Genomic DNA, 16,759 nt, shown 5'->3' on the forward strand with positions numbered 1-16,759 from the left:
CAACTCTCCTCATATCATTGGCATCACTGTACAGTATTCATTATTTACATAAATACAGATTCATAATTAGTCATTTTGTCTTATAAAAATGACAAGACAGCAAAAAACCCTGTATGTCCTTCACTGTACTACTTTCATGTTTGCTCTATGATATACTTGTAGCCATATCTATCTACAATTTACTCATTTCTGGGTTTTTTTCAGTCAAAATAAGAGCATTTTAGACAAGACAGAAGCCCAGTGAACTATCAGTAACTTTCTACAAGTTAAGGGATATATCCACTTAAGGGCTTCAATAAAAATTATTTCAGGCTTAATTATACACACGTCTCTTCTTTTTTCTGAATTGTGTTCAATTCTGAATCACTTTATACATAAAGATAAATTAAGAAAATAGACACTTTCAAGACCACAAGAATTATAGCACTGCATCAGATCCTTATACTAAAGGGGGAGGATGGGAGGGAGGAAGGAGGGGTTGTATATAAAATTCAGTTCCTATTCTTTTTCTTTTCACTTTCCCAATTCCTCCGAAGAAAACCCTTATCCAAATATTGAATACACTTTAAAAGCGCAAGGACCCAAGCTCGATTCCCAGTACCAAAAACTGAATGTACCAATTTGTATTTTTCTATAGATGTCTTCTCCCTTCTTTCCATTATTTTTTATGATGGCAAATCAACATTACATTTACTCTTAATAATTTGTCAGTGTATAGTTTAGTAATGTTAAACATATTCACATGGCTGTATAACTAATCTTTAGAATTTCATCTACCAAAACTGAAACTACAATCTACTTAACACTAACTCCCCTTTCTCTTAGCACCTTGGAAACCAGCTTTCTACGTCTATTTCTCCTTTCTTACCTACTTCAGATATTTTATTGGAGTTGAGGCATAGGACATTTGTCCTTTTGTGACTGATTTAGCTTGATGTAACGTACTCAAGATTTACCCTGTCTTACTTCAAGCTACTACTGGACATGGTCATAGACTTGGGGCTTAAACAGCAACCGACTATTTCTGGCCATTTTGGAGACTGTGGTCAAGATCATGGCGATACCTGTGCCTGACGAGAGCACACTTTCTGGTTTACACACGAACACTTTCTCACTGCACCCTCACTTGGTGAAGAGAAAACGCCACCTTTTTTGTTTTGTCTTTTGTTTGTTTAGCTTTTCATTGTTTATTGGTATACGTAAGGTAAACAATAGTTACATTCATCAACGGGATCTTAGGCCTTTGCATGATGTATCTTGGTTCTTCTTTTTTCCCCATACCCCTGCCCCGCCTTCACCCACTTCACCCGTCCCTATTTACAAAGACTTTGTTTCCATTTTTTCCTTTTTTCACATTTTTTCTTTTCCTTTATTTCCTATCCCCTCCCCTTCCCACTTCCCCTTTAGCCATTTTCTTCCTATTTCACACTCTCAATTTTACCATTTGAACATTATTTAATGTACTTTAAAAATTATCCTCAAACCAAAGGTCATTTAGATTTCCTCTATGCCATAGTTCAGAAGTTCTAGAGTTTAGTGTTTCTTTTTATATTGAATTTATTGGTACATTCTAGGTCTACAATACAGTCACATTCATTAATGGGATCCTGTACCTTCACATGACAGTTCTTGGATCTCATTTTTTCCTCTTGTCCTAGAGTTTCATGTATAGGTCCAAAACTCATTTTTAGTTCACTGTTAAGCAAGGAGATCTGCATTCTTTTGTGTGGGACGTCTGGTTGTTCCAGCACCACTTGTTGAAATGACTCTTTCCACCATTTTATTCTTTCTGTTCCTCTGTCAAGATGACATAACTATATTTATGTGCTCTAGGTCTGATTGCTCTGTCTGATCCACTGATCTGTCTATTTTTCCCCAATATCACACTGTTTTAAGCACTGAAATTTGAGAGTAAATCTTCAAGTTGGGTAGAAGCAGTTTTCTAGCTTCATTCTTCTCCATCAAAGATGAGGTCTTTTTGCCTGGTTATGTCCTTACAGACCTATACAGAGCAGTCAGATCTCATTTTCTCTCCAACTTTTCATAAAGGGATTAATTTCATTATAAGGGTCCTATCTTATGATTTAATCTAACCCTAATTAGCTGCCAATGGCCCCTCTCCACATACTATCACGCTGAGAATTGATTTCAATACACCTAAGAATTTGAAAAGGACCCAAAACTTTCTGCCCATTGCAAAGTCATAATTCTGGTTTCTGCATTATAGTTAATTAGAATAAGGCTAAAGTTGGTAGTAATGACTCATTTATCTCTTTCAACAAAAACCATCTTCCTCATCCCTCCCCAAGAAAGGCCAATGTAAACTGCAAACGGCATAAGAATTGCAAAAGTGAAACACGAAAACCCAAACATTGTGCCCACCAAGAAGCACGTTTGGTTTGATCTGATCTCGTAGACATTTAAACGACAAAGAGACCAAAGCACCTGCACATCTGTCACGGGGAAGATTCCCGAAACTGATGCCTCAGGCTCTGTACCGACCCAGCATTCTCACTCCTTGCACTGAGAATTCATTGCAACAAACATAATAAATTCCAAGCTATAGGAATATAACCCCTTTGACAAAACAGATTTTCAAGCTTATTTCATACTAAACTTTTCTCCCCAGAGCCATTCTTGCACTGGTGATTAGGAGAAAAAAAATCAATATTCCAACATCCCCAGTTCTTGATAAATTATTAACACCTTTAAATGTATAACTGAATCAGCTGACCAAAATGCATAGTAGCTCTTTATGTCTTTCTCTAGGCAACAATGCATGTTTTCCCTCAGACTTCTGATGTTAAGAAACACATTTAATTTAAAAACCTAGATGTCCATTTCAGGTTTAAATGTAATCTTCAGAACATGAAAATTTGGAGGTATCGACAGTTTGAAAGGACTAACATACTTATTTCCTACTGCATTTAATACAATAACTTAGATTTAAATTCATAAGCTAAAAAACCTACATTTTACAGAACTATGTTAAAGTGTCTTTCTATTTGGCTACTTTCTGGAAGAAGAGGAAACTACTGAACTCCTAAATTCAATATTCCACAGGCTTGGGTTAATTTTTTTTCTTCCTTATATATACATTAAATGATTTTAGAAGACTATACCAGAGAAACTAAAACTAAAATATGTAAGAATATAATGCCCAAGTCTCAAATTTCTTGATTATTGTCTTGAAATCTTATACTTAAATGTATATCTTTCCAATATGTTATAATTTTTCTGAGTGCAAATGACCACTGGAACACAGAAGAAAGAAGAATCTCAAAACTGTGTATCAATGTAATTTATTGTTCCAAGACAAATATAATAGATATCCCAACCATGCTAGTGTTCTAAGATAAAAGGCTGCAGATGACATTTTGAATGTGAAGACAATAGTACTTACACTGTTCCCCTTGCCTTTGTATTCAAAGAGAAACAAACATTAATCTTTGCCAAAAGAAAGAAGACTTGAACAACATTTATAAATAGAGCTGCTGAATCACTGAGGCTAATAAGGTGCCAAAAATTTAATTAGCTCAGGTTAACAACAAGAAAACAACCAATTCAGTGTGTGAAAGAACACTGTTAAAATTACTGTTACACATTCTATGCATAATTATCATATATTATCCATTTTAAGGCATCATCAGTTGTAAGATGTGCCACTTGGTAATTTTCCTGTGAAAAATAAAATGCCATTACCTTGAATATTGATATTTACATAATGTTAATGTTCTACTAATTAATAATTTTAGTAAATAATACTTCCAATATGTGTATAATCAATTCTTGTAACTAATACTTCTAATATGCATGCTTTGTTCTGGAATTATAAAATAGCATACTAAGCACTCATGTATTTTTTTCAATGTGCAGGCAGTATTTTATAATGCTCTATACTCACTGCTCTATTCCTAATCAAGTAGCTATCACACAATAATTTCTTCATGCAGGAAAAAATTCCTATCATATGTGTGCACCTGAGGAAAATACACATCTTGTTTTTTTATTTCTGATGATGGAAACTTTGAAGTGAAGCAAATCATTTGTTTGAGATGCTTATTTGTAATTATGTACGTATAGAAACAATGCCTACTGATGTACTTTGGAGATCTCACTCAAAGCAAAGAGCCCTTTAAGTTTGTCACCATTTCTCACCATTCTTAGTCAGGCAGAGGCAGCATCTTTGTACAATGATGCAAATGATTAAAAAAATTTTACTGTATGATGAAGTTTCCCTACTTTCTTTAGAAATATAATGAATTTTGCCTGAAAAGTTTCTCTACCATCTTCCTGGAATATATCAAACTAAGAATCTCTTTTTATATTGTGAATCCATTAACAAGTTATTGTAGAAATAATTATTAATAAAATGTCTTTAGTCATTAGAGTAATTTATCTTCTACTCTTATAATATAACTGTGTTTTACTCAAATGTAAATAATAAATGTTACAAATATAAAAATGTACAAACATGGATCAAAAACATAAAATTGGGAGCGAGAAGAAGTATAATGTTTGTAAGCAATTAAACTTAAACTGTTACCAGCTTAAATATAATGTTAACACTATAAGATATTTATGTTAACTTTATAATAAATTTTAAAAATCTATAATAGATATATAAGACATAAAAACAAAGAGTCAAAGCATACTACTACAGAAAATAATCAAATCACAAAAGAAAAAAAAACAGAGAGAGAAGGAGAGACACAAAGAATCTACTAAATATTCAGAAAACAATTCATAAAGTATCAGTAGTTAAGTCCTTACCTATCAATAATTATTTTAAGAGTAAATGGATTAAATCCTCAAATCTACATATATAGATTGATTGAAAGGATTTTAACAACCGAATATGAAACAATATGCTGCCTACAAAAGATTCATTTTCGCTTTGAAGACAAGTGGAATGAAAACTAAGTATTAAAAAAGATATCCCATACAAATGGAAAAAAAGAGAGAAAAACTGTAGATAAACTTAGAATAAACAGAAAAAGCCTTAAAGAGAGATGAACGAGATTCCCCTCTGCCACGCGGCCTGCCCAATCTATGGGCCTCCCCCGTAGCTATGCCTTTCCCTGCAGACGCCATTGATTGCCCCGACCCAAAACCAGGAAGAGAGCTGCCCGGGTGCCGCTGAACACCGCCCCCGCCCCCTACCCAGATCCCCTGATTGTGCCAGTCCTTAGACGCACTCTGCAGAGGCATGGCTGGCTATAAAGGGTGGTGATTGATCCTAATGTGTTCCTGATTGTATCAATTGTGATAAAGGATAGGGATTGATTTGATGAGTTATTTTCTCAATTATGAAAATGAGAATGTCTATAAGTCATTAGAGAATCAAAGGCTGGGATGCAAGGATATCAGGAAGATTTAATGATCCAGAGATTGAATGAAGGGCAACCCAACAGCAAAAATAAAGATGAGAAAACACTTAAGCAAGCCACAAAGACAGACTTCCAGTCCACCAATGGCAAACAGTAGGCAAAGGAATATGAAAGTCTGATAGTGAACCCTCCAGTACACTCAGAACTCACAGCACAGGAAGTAAAAAAAAGTGATCAATCAAGCTCTAGAAAAATTCAAAACAGAAATTATTTCCCAGATAACCATAGAGATGGTGAGCAAAACGAAAGTCGTGATTCGAGACTCTAGAACAGAAACTGAGAAAAAAATAGATGAGCTTAGAAACATAATAGAAACCATGAAGGCCCAGAATAAGAAAGAAATGGAAACAATGAACACCCAACATAGGAAAGAAATGGAATCCATTAAGCAGATTCAAACAGATATCCAGGAGATTAAAAACTTTACTGAAAACATATGCAACAGAATAAAAGATTGCGAAGATAGAATCTCAGATATGGAAGATAGGATCAGAGACAGTGACCATGAAAAGAGAGGTCTCTTAAAAACAGTAAGAGATCATGAGAAATCGACCCAACAACTCCGAGATGATGCAAAGAAGAATAACACAAGACTAGCAGGAGAAAATACAAATGACTTAAAAAAGCTGTTCACAGAATTAATTATAGAAAACTTCCCAAACAGAGGGGAAGAATTTGACATACAGATAAGTGAGGCATATAGGACTCCAACTAGTCATGATAAAAAAAAATCTACACCTAGACATATAAGAAGATCCCAGAACCCCAAAAGAAGAACAAAATACTACAAGCAGTAAGAGCAAAGAAACAAATCACATGCAAAGGAAAGTCCATCAGAATCACAGCAGACTTTTCAACACAAACCCTCAGATCAAGGAGAGCCTGGAGTGAGGTATTTCAAGTACTAAAAGAGAACAACCTCCAACCTAGACTGATGTATCCAGCAAAACTCTCTTTCAAAATGGATGGGGAAATAAGACACTTCCACGACAAAGAACACCTGAGAAACATGAATACTAAACCAGCACTACAAGGAATTTTAAACAATATCCTACAAAAAGACAATGAAGATCACAACACCAGGAAGCCCAACAGAGCAAATCAAGTAGCCAAAGCAAGAAACTAAAAGGAGAAGACAAAAAAATTAGAGTCAACAAAAGGACAACAACATGACAATAATAAGTCAGTACAGATCAGTTATAACTATCAATGGTCAATGGCCTCAATTCACCAATCAAAAGAAACAGACTGGATTAAGAAGCAAAACCCAACAATATGTTATACAAGAAACACACCTAGTACAGAAAGAAGCCCATAGACTGAAAGGGAAAGGATGGAAAACAATTCTCCACGTGACAGGAGCCCAGAAAAAAGCAAGGGTAGCAATCTTATTTACAGACAAAGTAAATTTCAAACCAAAACTGATTAAGAGAAACAAAGAAGGCCACTACATCCTTGTAAAAGGAATACTCTAAGAGGAAGAGATGACAATCATAAATACACATGCACCCAATACTAATGCCCCAAACTATACAAAACAAATATTAATGGTTATGAAAAACGAAATAAGCACTAATACAATTGTAGTAGGGGACTTAAATACTCCACTGTCACAAATAGACACATCATCTAGACATTCAACAATGAAATACTATAACTGAACCAAGCTTTTGAACAAATTGACTTAAGAGACAGACATCTACAGAGTATTCCACCCCACAAAGTAAGAATATACATTCTTTTTGGCTGCACATGGGTCTTTTTCCAGAATAGACTATATACTAGCTCATAGAACAGGTTTAAATAAATGCAAAGGAATTGAAGTTATGCCAATGTATATAATCAGACCATAGTGCAATTAAGCTGGAGATCAATAGCATAAGAAACCGGAATTATTCTACAAACACATGGAAATAGAACAACTCTCTCCTGAAAAATCAATGGATCACAAATGAAATTAAAAAAGAAATTAGTCAATTTTGATAAATAAATGATAATGCCAATACAACATAGAGGAATATATAGGACACAACAAAAGCAGTTCTATGTGGAAAATTCATACCAGTAAATGCCCAAATTAGGAAAACAGAGAGAACTCAATTAAACAACCTAATGATGAACCTTAGGCTCCTCGAAAAAGAAGAGTTAAAAAAAAAAAAAAAACACTCATACAAGAGAGGAAATTACATAGATCAGAGTAGAGGCCAGGCGTGGTGTCACACACCTGTAATCCCAGCACTCAGGAGGCTGAGGCAGGCAGATCACTGTGAGTTTGAGACCAGCCTGGGTTACATAGTGAGTTCCAGGTCAGTTTCAAGTACATAGTGAGACCCTGTCTCAAAAGCAAACAAACAAACAAAAAAAATCAGAGTAGAAATAAATGCAATGGAAACTAAGAGAACAATACAAAATATCAATGAATCAAAGAGTTGGTTTTTCAAAAGAATAAATAAAATTGATAAGCCTTTAGCCAACCTTGTCAAAAAAAGGAAAGAAAAGGCTCAGATTCATATAATTAGGATGAAAAGGGTGAAGTCACAACAGACCCAGCAAAAATCCAGAGGATCATCAATACCTACTTTGAGAACCAGTATTCTAATAAAATACAAAACACAGAAGAAATGGACAGATTTCTAGATATTTATGAATTATCAAAGTTGAATGAAGAAGATAAAAAAATTCTAAACACCCAATTACAATCAGTGAAATTGAAAATATAATTAAAAGTTTACCAATGAAGAAAAGCCCAATCTCCCAATGGATTCACTGTAGAATTCTACAAACAGGGTCTGGGATTTAGCTCAGTGGTTCCACCACTTGCCTTGCAAGTAACAAGGACCAGAGTTCAAACTCTGGCACCAGAAAAAAAAAAAAAAGAATTCTACAAAACATCTAGAGAAGAACTACTGCTACCATACTTTAAACTTTTCAATGAAATTGAAAGGGAAGCAATACTTCCAAAGTCATTCCTGGAAGCAAGTGTCACTTTGATTCCCAAACCTCAGAAAGACCCAAACAAAAAAGAGAATTATAGGCCAGTCTCCCTAATGAACACAGATGCAAAAATCCTTAATAAGATACTAGCAAACAGAATACAGAGGATCATCAAGAAGATCATACATCCTGTCCAAGTCAAATCAATCCCAAGGGTGCAAGGATGGTTCAACACACATAAATCAATAAATGTAATAAGCTATATTAACAGAGTCAAGGTCAAAAACCATATGATCATCTCAATTGATGCATAAAGAGCATTTGTCAAAATTCAACAGTAATTCATGATAAAAAAAACTTGCAGAAAAATGGAATAAATGGTCTATATCTCAAATTGATAAAGGCTACCTATGAAAAACCAACAGCCAACATCATATCAAATGGCCAAAAACTGAAAACCTTCATGTTAAAAATCAGGAACAAGACAAGGATTCCACTATCACCCTTCCTATACAATATAGTTCTGGAAACATTAAGCACAGCAATTAGACATGAAAAATAAATTAAAGCAATAAAGATAGGAAAGGAAGAAATTAAACTGTCATTATTTGCTGATAATATCATAGTCTACATAGAAGACCCAAAAAACTCTGCCAAAAGTCTTTTAAACTTAATTGACACTTTCAACAGAGTGGCTGGATACAAGGTCAATACCCAAAAATCAATAGCCTTCTTGTACACAAATAACAGATTCACTGAGAGAGACATTAGGGAAATGATTCTTTTTCACAGTAACATCCAAAAAAATGAAGTATCTATGAATCAATCTAATGAAAGAAGCAAAAGATCTCTACACTGAAAGCTACACCACTCTGAAAAAAGAGATCAAAGAGGATATAGGAAAATAGAAAGATATCCCCTGCTCCTGAGGAGGAAGAATCAACATAGTGAAAATGGCCATTCTACCCAAACTGCTATACAAATTCAATGCAATCCCAATCGAAATTCCAATGGTGTTTTTCACAGAACTAGAGAAAACAATGCAAATATTCATTTGGAATCAGAAGAGACCTAGAATAGCAAAAGCCATTGTAAGCAACAAAGACATGACAGAGGCTATCACAATCCCCAACTTGAAACTATACTACAAAGCCACTGTGATAAAAACATCATGACACTATAAAAGAAAAAGACCCGAGGATCAGTGGAATAGACCGGAAGATACAGAAACACCTCCAGATGTACTCAGCTACCTCATCTTTGACAAAGGAGCAAACCATCCCCAGTGGAGGAAAGATAAATAATAAATTGTGTTTAATAAAGTCTGTTCAAAAAACTGGATTTCAACCTGCCAAAGATAAAAACTAGACCCTTATCTTTCACCATACACTAAACTAAAATACAAGTGGATTAGAGATCTGAGTGTTAAAACAGAAACTCTAAACTTAATGGAAGATAAGTTAGGCAGAACTCTTGAAGACATTGGCTGAGGAAAAAATTTAATGAACAAATCCTCAGTAGCACAGGAACTAGAACAAAGAATCAACAACTGGGATCTCATCTTATTGAAAAGCTTCTGCACTGCAAAAGAAAGCAACAACATAACTAAGAGACAACCTACAATGTGGAATAAAAATTTTACCAGCTGCTCCTCAAAGGATTATTATCTAGAAAATATAAACCACTCAAACCAAGCCCCCAAATATAAAGACCCAATTCAAAATGGGCATCTGAAATGAACAGACATTTCTCAAAGAAGTAAAATCAGCAAATAAATGTATGAAAAATGTTCCACATCACTGGTCATTCGAGAGATGCAGATGAAAACAACACTGAGATTCCACCTTACCCAAGAAAGAATGACTGCTATCAAGAAATCAACCAATAACAAATGTTGTTGAGGCTTTGGGGAGAAAGGAACCCTTTTCTATTGTTAGTGAGAGTACAGACTGGTGAAACCACTATGGAAATCAAAATGGAGATATTTGAAAGAACTAGGATTAGGGGTTCCATTTGGCGCAGCCATCCCTCTGCTGAGTATCTTTCCAAAAGAACTAAAAAAATCATACCACAGTGATATAGGTCCACCCATGTTTATAGAGGCACAGTTTGCAATAGCTAAATTTTGGAAACAGCCCAATTGCCCATCACTTGGAGACTGGATAAAGAAGATGTGCCTTTTCTATAAAATGGAATACTACTCAGCCATAAAGAACGACAAACTGGAGTCATTCATAGGAAAATGTATGCATGTTGAGGTCATACTCTTCAGTGAAAGAAATAAAACACACATGTGTAAATACCAAATAGTTTCTCTGATGTGAAAAACTAAAAGCGTAAATAAGATCCAAACTATATTACTGATAATGTCAAATAGGAAGAAAAGGCTAAAGGTGTAGAAGTGGGAAGGGTAGGGGAAAGGAAATGAGGGATAAGAAAAAAATATGAAAAAAGGAAAAAATGGAAACAAAGTCTTTATAAATAGGGGAGATGGAGGGTGTGAAGGGAGGGCAAGTGTATGGGGTAAAAATGACAACCAAGATCTGTCATGTAAAGGTACAAGATCCCAATGATGAATGTAACTGTACTGAATACTTAAAAATTATCAATAAACTCATTAAGATTAAAAAAATAAAATAAAATAAAAAAGAAAATTAGCTCAAAAATTCAGTCGCCTTTCAAAGGATGAAAAGCTATCTGAAATATTGTGATACAATCAGAAAGCATAAAATACCTAAGAATAAATTTAACCAGTGAGGTAAAAGATTAACAAACTTAAAACTAAAAAATACTGGTGAAATAGGCTAAAAGAAATAAATGGAAATTACATCATGTTGATTCATGAGAATTAATATTGTCAAAATATCTTTATTTTGCAAAGAAATCTAAAGATTAAATGAAATTCCTATCAAAATTCTTTCACAGAAGTAGGAAAAACCATAAAAATTTATATGAAATAACAAAAATAAAATAGCCAAAACAATTTGAAGAAAAATAAAGCTGGTTGTTTCATACTTTTATTATTAATTATACTACAAAGCTACTGTCATCAGAAGTATATGATACTTGCATAAAAATAAACACATGGAAGAATGGAAAGAAACAGAAAGCCCAGCAATAAATCTACACAGACCAAAGACAAAAAATTCTCAGTGAACATGGCAAGAATACATACTGGAGAAAGACTAATCTCTTCAATAAATTGTTAGGAAAACCAGATAGCTACATACAATCAAGCAAGCTATGTGTCCATCCTTAACCTATAAATGAAATCAACTTGACATGTATGAAAGATTTGAACAACAGAATGAATTATAAAATTTTCATGATCATTTCAATCAAAAATGACATTTGAGTGTAATCATTGTGTACTTCAAACATGAACTAATAGAAGTGAAAAAAATAAGATGGGCACTGATGTAAAATAAACAAATTAGAGAGGTCAAAGAAATAATACCCATAATTGAAATCATAAAATTTTTTGGAATACAATAAAGAATGGTACATACATAAAATCAATCTTTGCAATGTTTTTAAAAAATATATATTATCAAAAGCACAGTCAAGTAAAACAAAACTAAACAAGTGTACTCTACACTATATTAAAAAGTTTCTGCAGATCAAGTGAAATGATTAAAAGAATGAAAAAGCAGCTTATGGAATGGGAGTAAATATTTCCAAACCATATAAACCATATGAAGACTTCAGATCTAAAATATGTAAGGAACTCATTCAACTCATTAGCAATAAATAGATAATATCAAACATCAGAAACACAAAACCACAAAATTCAAGGAGAAATTCTGCAAAAGACCTTCATAGACATTTTTACAAAGTAGATACACAAATAGCCAACAGGCAGATGAAAAGGTTCTTGATATCATTAATGCTCAGGGAATTGCAAATCAGAACAACTATGAGTATCATCATTGCACATCTGTTAAAACGACTATACATTGTTATGGATGACAAATAAATTAGTAGTGATATGACTGGAAACAGTATGGAGGCTTCCCTTAAAATTAAAAATACATAGAACTACTATTTGAGCCAACAATTCCACTTGTAGGTGTGAATCCAGAAAAAAAATGAAGTCACTTTCTCCGAGAGCTACCTGCATTCACGGCAGCATTAATCACAACAGCCAGAATATGGAAGAAGCCAAGTGTGGGGATGGATGAATGGGTAAGGAATATGTGCCCCCCACACACACTGGAATATAATTCAGCCTAAAAGAAATGAGGAAATACTGCTTTGATGGTATTAACATAATAATACCACACCCATTATTCCAAATCAAATGAGCCAAACAGAAAATATTGCATGATTTCTATTTTTTAAATGAACTCTAAAAAAGTAAAGCTCACAAAAAATCGAGAAGAGAGATGGAGAATAATGGTGAGCTGGTGGTGTTACTGGATAGATGTTGGTCGAAGGGTACGAACTCTGAATTCTAAGATGAGCAAGTTCTGCTGAGTAGAACTGAGTATGTATTATATATTTGAAACACTCTAAGAAAGTAGAACATGGATATTCTTACCACACACCAAAGGTTAACTATGTGACGCAACAGATATGTTAATTGCCTTGATCACAGTACAGTTATTATTTCACAGTACAGACATACGTCAAAACATCCCATGGTACCACTTAAGTATATTGGCCACTATATCTCAACAAAGCTGCAAAAAGGGGGAATATCATCCAAGTACTGAAACAACGGAGGCATAGCCATAACTGACAAAGACTTGAAAATTAAATGAGAAACACAGGGAATTAGAAAATGAAAAGGCAGAACCAGAAAAGTAAATGATGATGTTATAAGACAAGGTGAAAAGAAACTAATTAATGGCATAATAACTACTGAGGAGAAACTCATGAATGTTTACACTTGTTTCCCTTTCAAGTCAACACTGTCTTGAACCAGGGTCACGGAAGAGAAACCTGAAAGAGCAGAGCAGATGTAACAAATATTTGGACTTGCAGTGGTCAGATTTACAAATGGAAGCGTTTCAGGGGAAATTCAAAGGTGACAGTGGAATTTCAGTCAGGAGTGCTGGAGAACTGAGGTTAACAGTAACAAGGCAGTCATGGGACGAAGGAAGGCTGAAGCTGAGAAAAGAGATAAAAATAGAATAATCCAATTTTGTGCCATTTTCTATAAAATAACATTCACAGATAGTATCTAAACCTGTACTTTGAGGACTAGGTAAATATTTTGTTCTTGTGTGAATGTGAATTTTAACTTTCCTTGTTTTGTTTTATTGCCTAAAGGAGGAAAAATGACATCAGTTAATACAGAAAACAGACTGATGTCTGTAAGCAAACCTACAAGCGTTAGTCTCACCCCTGCTAATGCTGCTATGGGAAGAAAATGAGCTATATTTTTATTGAGGGTCTCATTTTTTATTTTTATTTTCATGTTCATTCCTCTTACGAAGATTGCCTCAGATCCACTTATTAAAAAATACAGCTTCAACAGGCTTTGTGGTTTTTGTCCTGTTTTGTTTTGTTAAGGGGCCAACACAAAAACCAGACGGTTCAGAGGGTTGTTAAAGTTTCCTGTTTTTCTTCCAAAATCTGAAGCAGAAAACTGGGACTAACACTCTGTAACTGATACTCCACACGTCTGCTACGCCAGGGGCAACTCTTCCTCCTCCACCTCGGAACTGTCAGCCACAGAACGGAGTTCACAGGATGGAGGGGAAGTGACCTCCTTGTGGTGACTCATGTTGCCTTTCTATGTTCGTTTTTTTCTCCTGCTCTGCCTCCAAGGTCACAAGAATTCTCTGGAAACTCAGACTGGAATGAGCTGTGGGAAAAATCCTGGCCATCAAAACCACACCCTAAGTTTAGGTTACCGTCTCATTTCTGCTCTGAACTTTGTCTTCTCATCCAGGCCACTTGTATTCTTTATTTTTTTACTTTTAAGTTTAAAATGGAGGTTGTCCCTCTTCCTTGCAGAGTTAAGTGTGTTTAATGAGTAATATAATACTAGTGGTTTAAACTATGGTTCCAAGAAATGCACACCATCATGTTCTCCCTCTTTTCTTTTTATTTTTATGGAGTTTATTGGTACATTCTAGGTATACAGTACAGTTACATTCATTACTGGGATCTTGTACCTTTACATGACAGGTTTCCCTCCTCCCTCCCCATTTACAAACACTTTATTTCCATTTTTTCAGTTTCTCATATTTTTTTCCTCTCCCTTATTACCTTTCTCCTACCTTCCCACTTTCCTTACACCTTTAGCCCTTTTCTTCCTATTTTACATTGTTAATTATCTCATTAGGATCTTGTGTGCTATTACAATTTTTCACACCAGAGAAATTATTTGGTATTTACACATGTGTGACTTATATATTTCACTTAGGAGCATATCCTCAAAATATATCCATTTTCCTATGAATGACTCTAATTTCTCATTCTTGATGGCTGAGTAGTATTCCATTTTATAGAAAAACCACAACTTCTTTATCCAGTTTCCAACTGGTGGGCAAATGGGCTGTTTCCATGTTTATGTTCTCCCTCTTACAGCTAGGTGCCTCTAGGAAAAATATCTCCTTCTTAATTTTCTCCCTAAAATGACAGCAATTACAAATCCCACTCAACATTCAACATCAACATTCATCTATGAGGGACCACACACTATTCTAGACCCTTAAAAAGTTGTAAGATTATGTGAGACAAGACATCTGAACAACCGATTGCATTAAGGTGCCTGTTTATCAGCTTCTTCTCTTCTAAGGAATTTCTATACTCCCCGCCTTTGCCAGGCTTCATGCAAGGGAAGAAAACTTTCCTGCTCCTTGCCGGCTGGTCTGACCACATGCCTTGCTCTGAGCAATAGCTCCAAGTAGAGATGATGTATAGAAACTGTATGGAATGCAAACTGTAACTGTGCCTACGTTTTATCCATCCTCTAATCAGACAGCAGAACATCAGAAAGATGGATGCTCCTCCAGCCGTGGTCAGAGACAGACAGGACATATGGAACAGAGATATACAGACTGGACCTGCATAGAATTCTACAGAATGATGAACAGGAAATATATATGAAATAGGCATCATTTTTATTATTGTTCCAAGCCACCCCACACCCTTATCAGTAAGAAATAAATGTAGTTATAAGCCACTGAGATTTTGACTTTGAACAAATGTAGTATCGTGCATATAGTATTTAACATTTTAGCAATCGTAATAAGCTAAAATTATAATGAAGGTATCTAAAACACCTAACATGGTGAATATCCATCTGTTTGCTCTGGCATCAAACATGTATTTACTGAGCACCGCCAGGTGCAGAACACTGGTCAGCAGCTGGAAATAAAGCAGCAAGCAGATAACTGCTCTCACGCACCGAGCATCTCTATGTAAGCGGAGGGGAAATTTAACTGAAAGGGTGCTATGTGGTATGAAAAAGAAATAACATAGGAAACAGAGAAAGAAAGCACCAGACAAGGAAGTGTTCAGTGTTCAGAGAAGGTTTCACTGAAAAAGAGACCACTGAGCAGAGATCAGAATAAAATGAGGAAGGGAATCAAGCAGGCAACTAGAGGAAGCCATTTCCTGGAAGAGAAATGCAGGTGGAAAGCCCAGCCCCTAAAGAGGCTTAAGGACTGGGACAAGGAACTTGTAGATGGGAAAAGTGAGCTAGAGAGAGTCACTCTGATGAAGCTGGAGTCACAAGGCATGAAAGAGCCCAGCTTATTCCTCTAAAATATTAATTTGAAAAGGACCATTAGGGCTTCCATTTTGAGAAGTAGATAGAGGTTTCCAGGGTAGAAGCAAAGAAGTCATTTAAAGGCCAAATATAATAATAACCCATGAAGAGAAATTGGTGGCTTGGATTAAGGTAAAGTTAGCGAGAAATCTGAGGCTAATGGTTGACTGGGCTTAGGAGTATGAAATAGGCAACTAGAAATAAAGGCTTTTACTGTGCCTGCAATGCATGGAAAAATGGCAGAAGTGAGGACAGTTGGTAACAAGGAAATTACTTGTTGATATTGACTGGTAAACTCGGTCGACCCAATGTCCCTTCTTGCTGACCTTTCAGAGATGGACTAGACTTTCTACAGAGCTGTAGGGACGCACAACTCTGGTGGGGAGGTGATCGATACCGCCAAATGCAGAATAGAAGGGAGGATAATATGACACTGAAAGAGATGTGACGGCCCTCACTGATGGTGCCCTGGGAGAGTCTGGCACCTCTCCACCCAGTGATGCCAAGGTGAGGGGCAGGAGTGGAAGTTAAGTGTACAGGACATGAATGCTCTTGGGCCCCAGCTCTTGATGACTTCAGGGAAGAGACCTTATTCTATCTTGTCATACAATTTAAGGGGCTCCAACCTCAGTGCAGGGGTCACTCTCTAAGAGTTGAATTTCTAGTTTTACTGAATCACAGTACATTGTCAGGGTGAGTTTCTCCCAAG

At 35.4% G+C, this 16,759-nt stretch overlaps 1 protein-coding gene across 1 annotated transcript in view; it reads right to left on the bottom strand.

Moving 5' to 3' along the window:
* Malrd1 (MAM and LDL receptor class A domain containing 1) overlaps positions 1-16,759 on the bottom strand; it is a 638,235-nt gene that overhangs the window by 431,229 nt on the left and 190,247 nt on the right. The gene's annotated exons all lie outside the window — the stretch shown is intronic.

The sequence above is a fragment of the Fukomys damarensis genome, unplaced genomic scaffold (genome assembly GCF_012274545.1).
Source record: "Fukomys damarensis isolate Sample0158 unplaced genomic scaffold, DMR_v1.0_HiC HiC_scaffold_37, whole genome shotgun sequence".
NCBI lineage: Eukaryota > Metazoa > Chordata > Mammalia > Rodentia > Bathyergidae > Fukomys > Fukomys damarensis.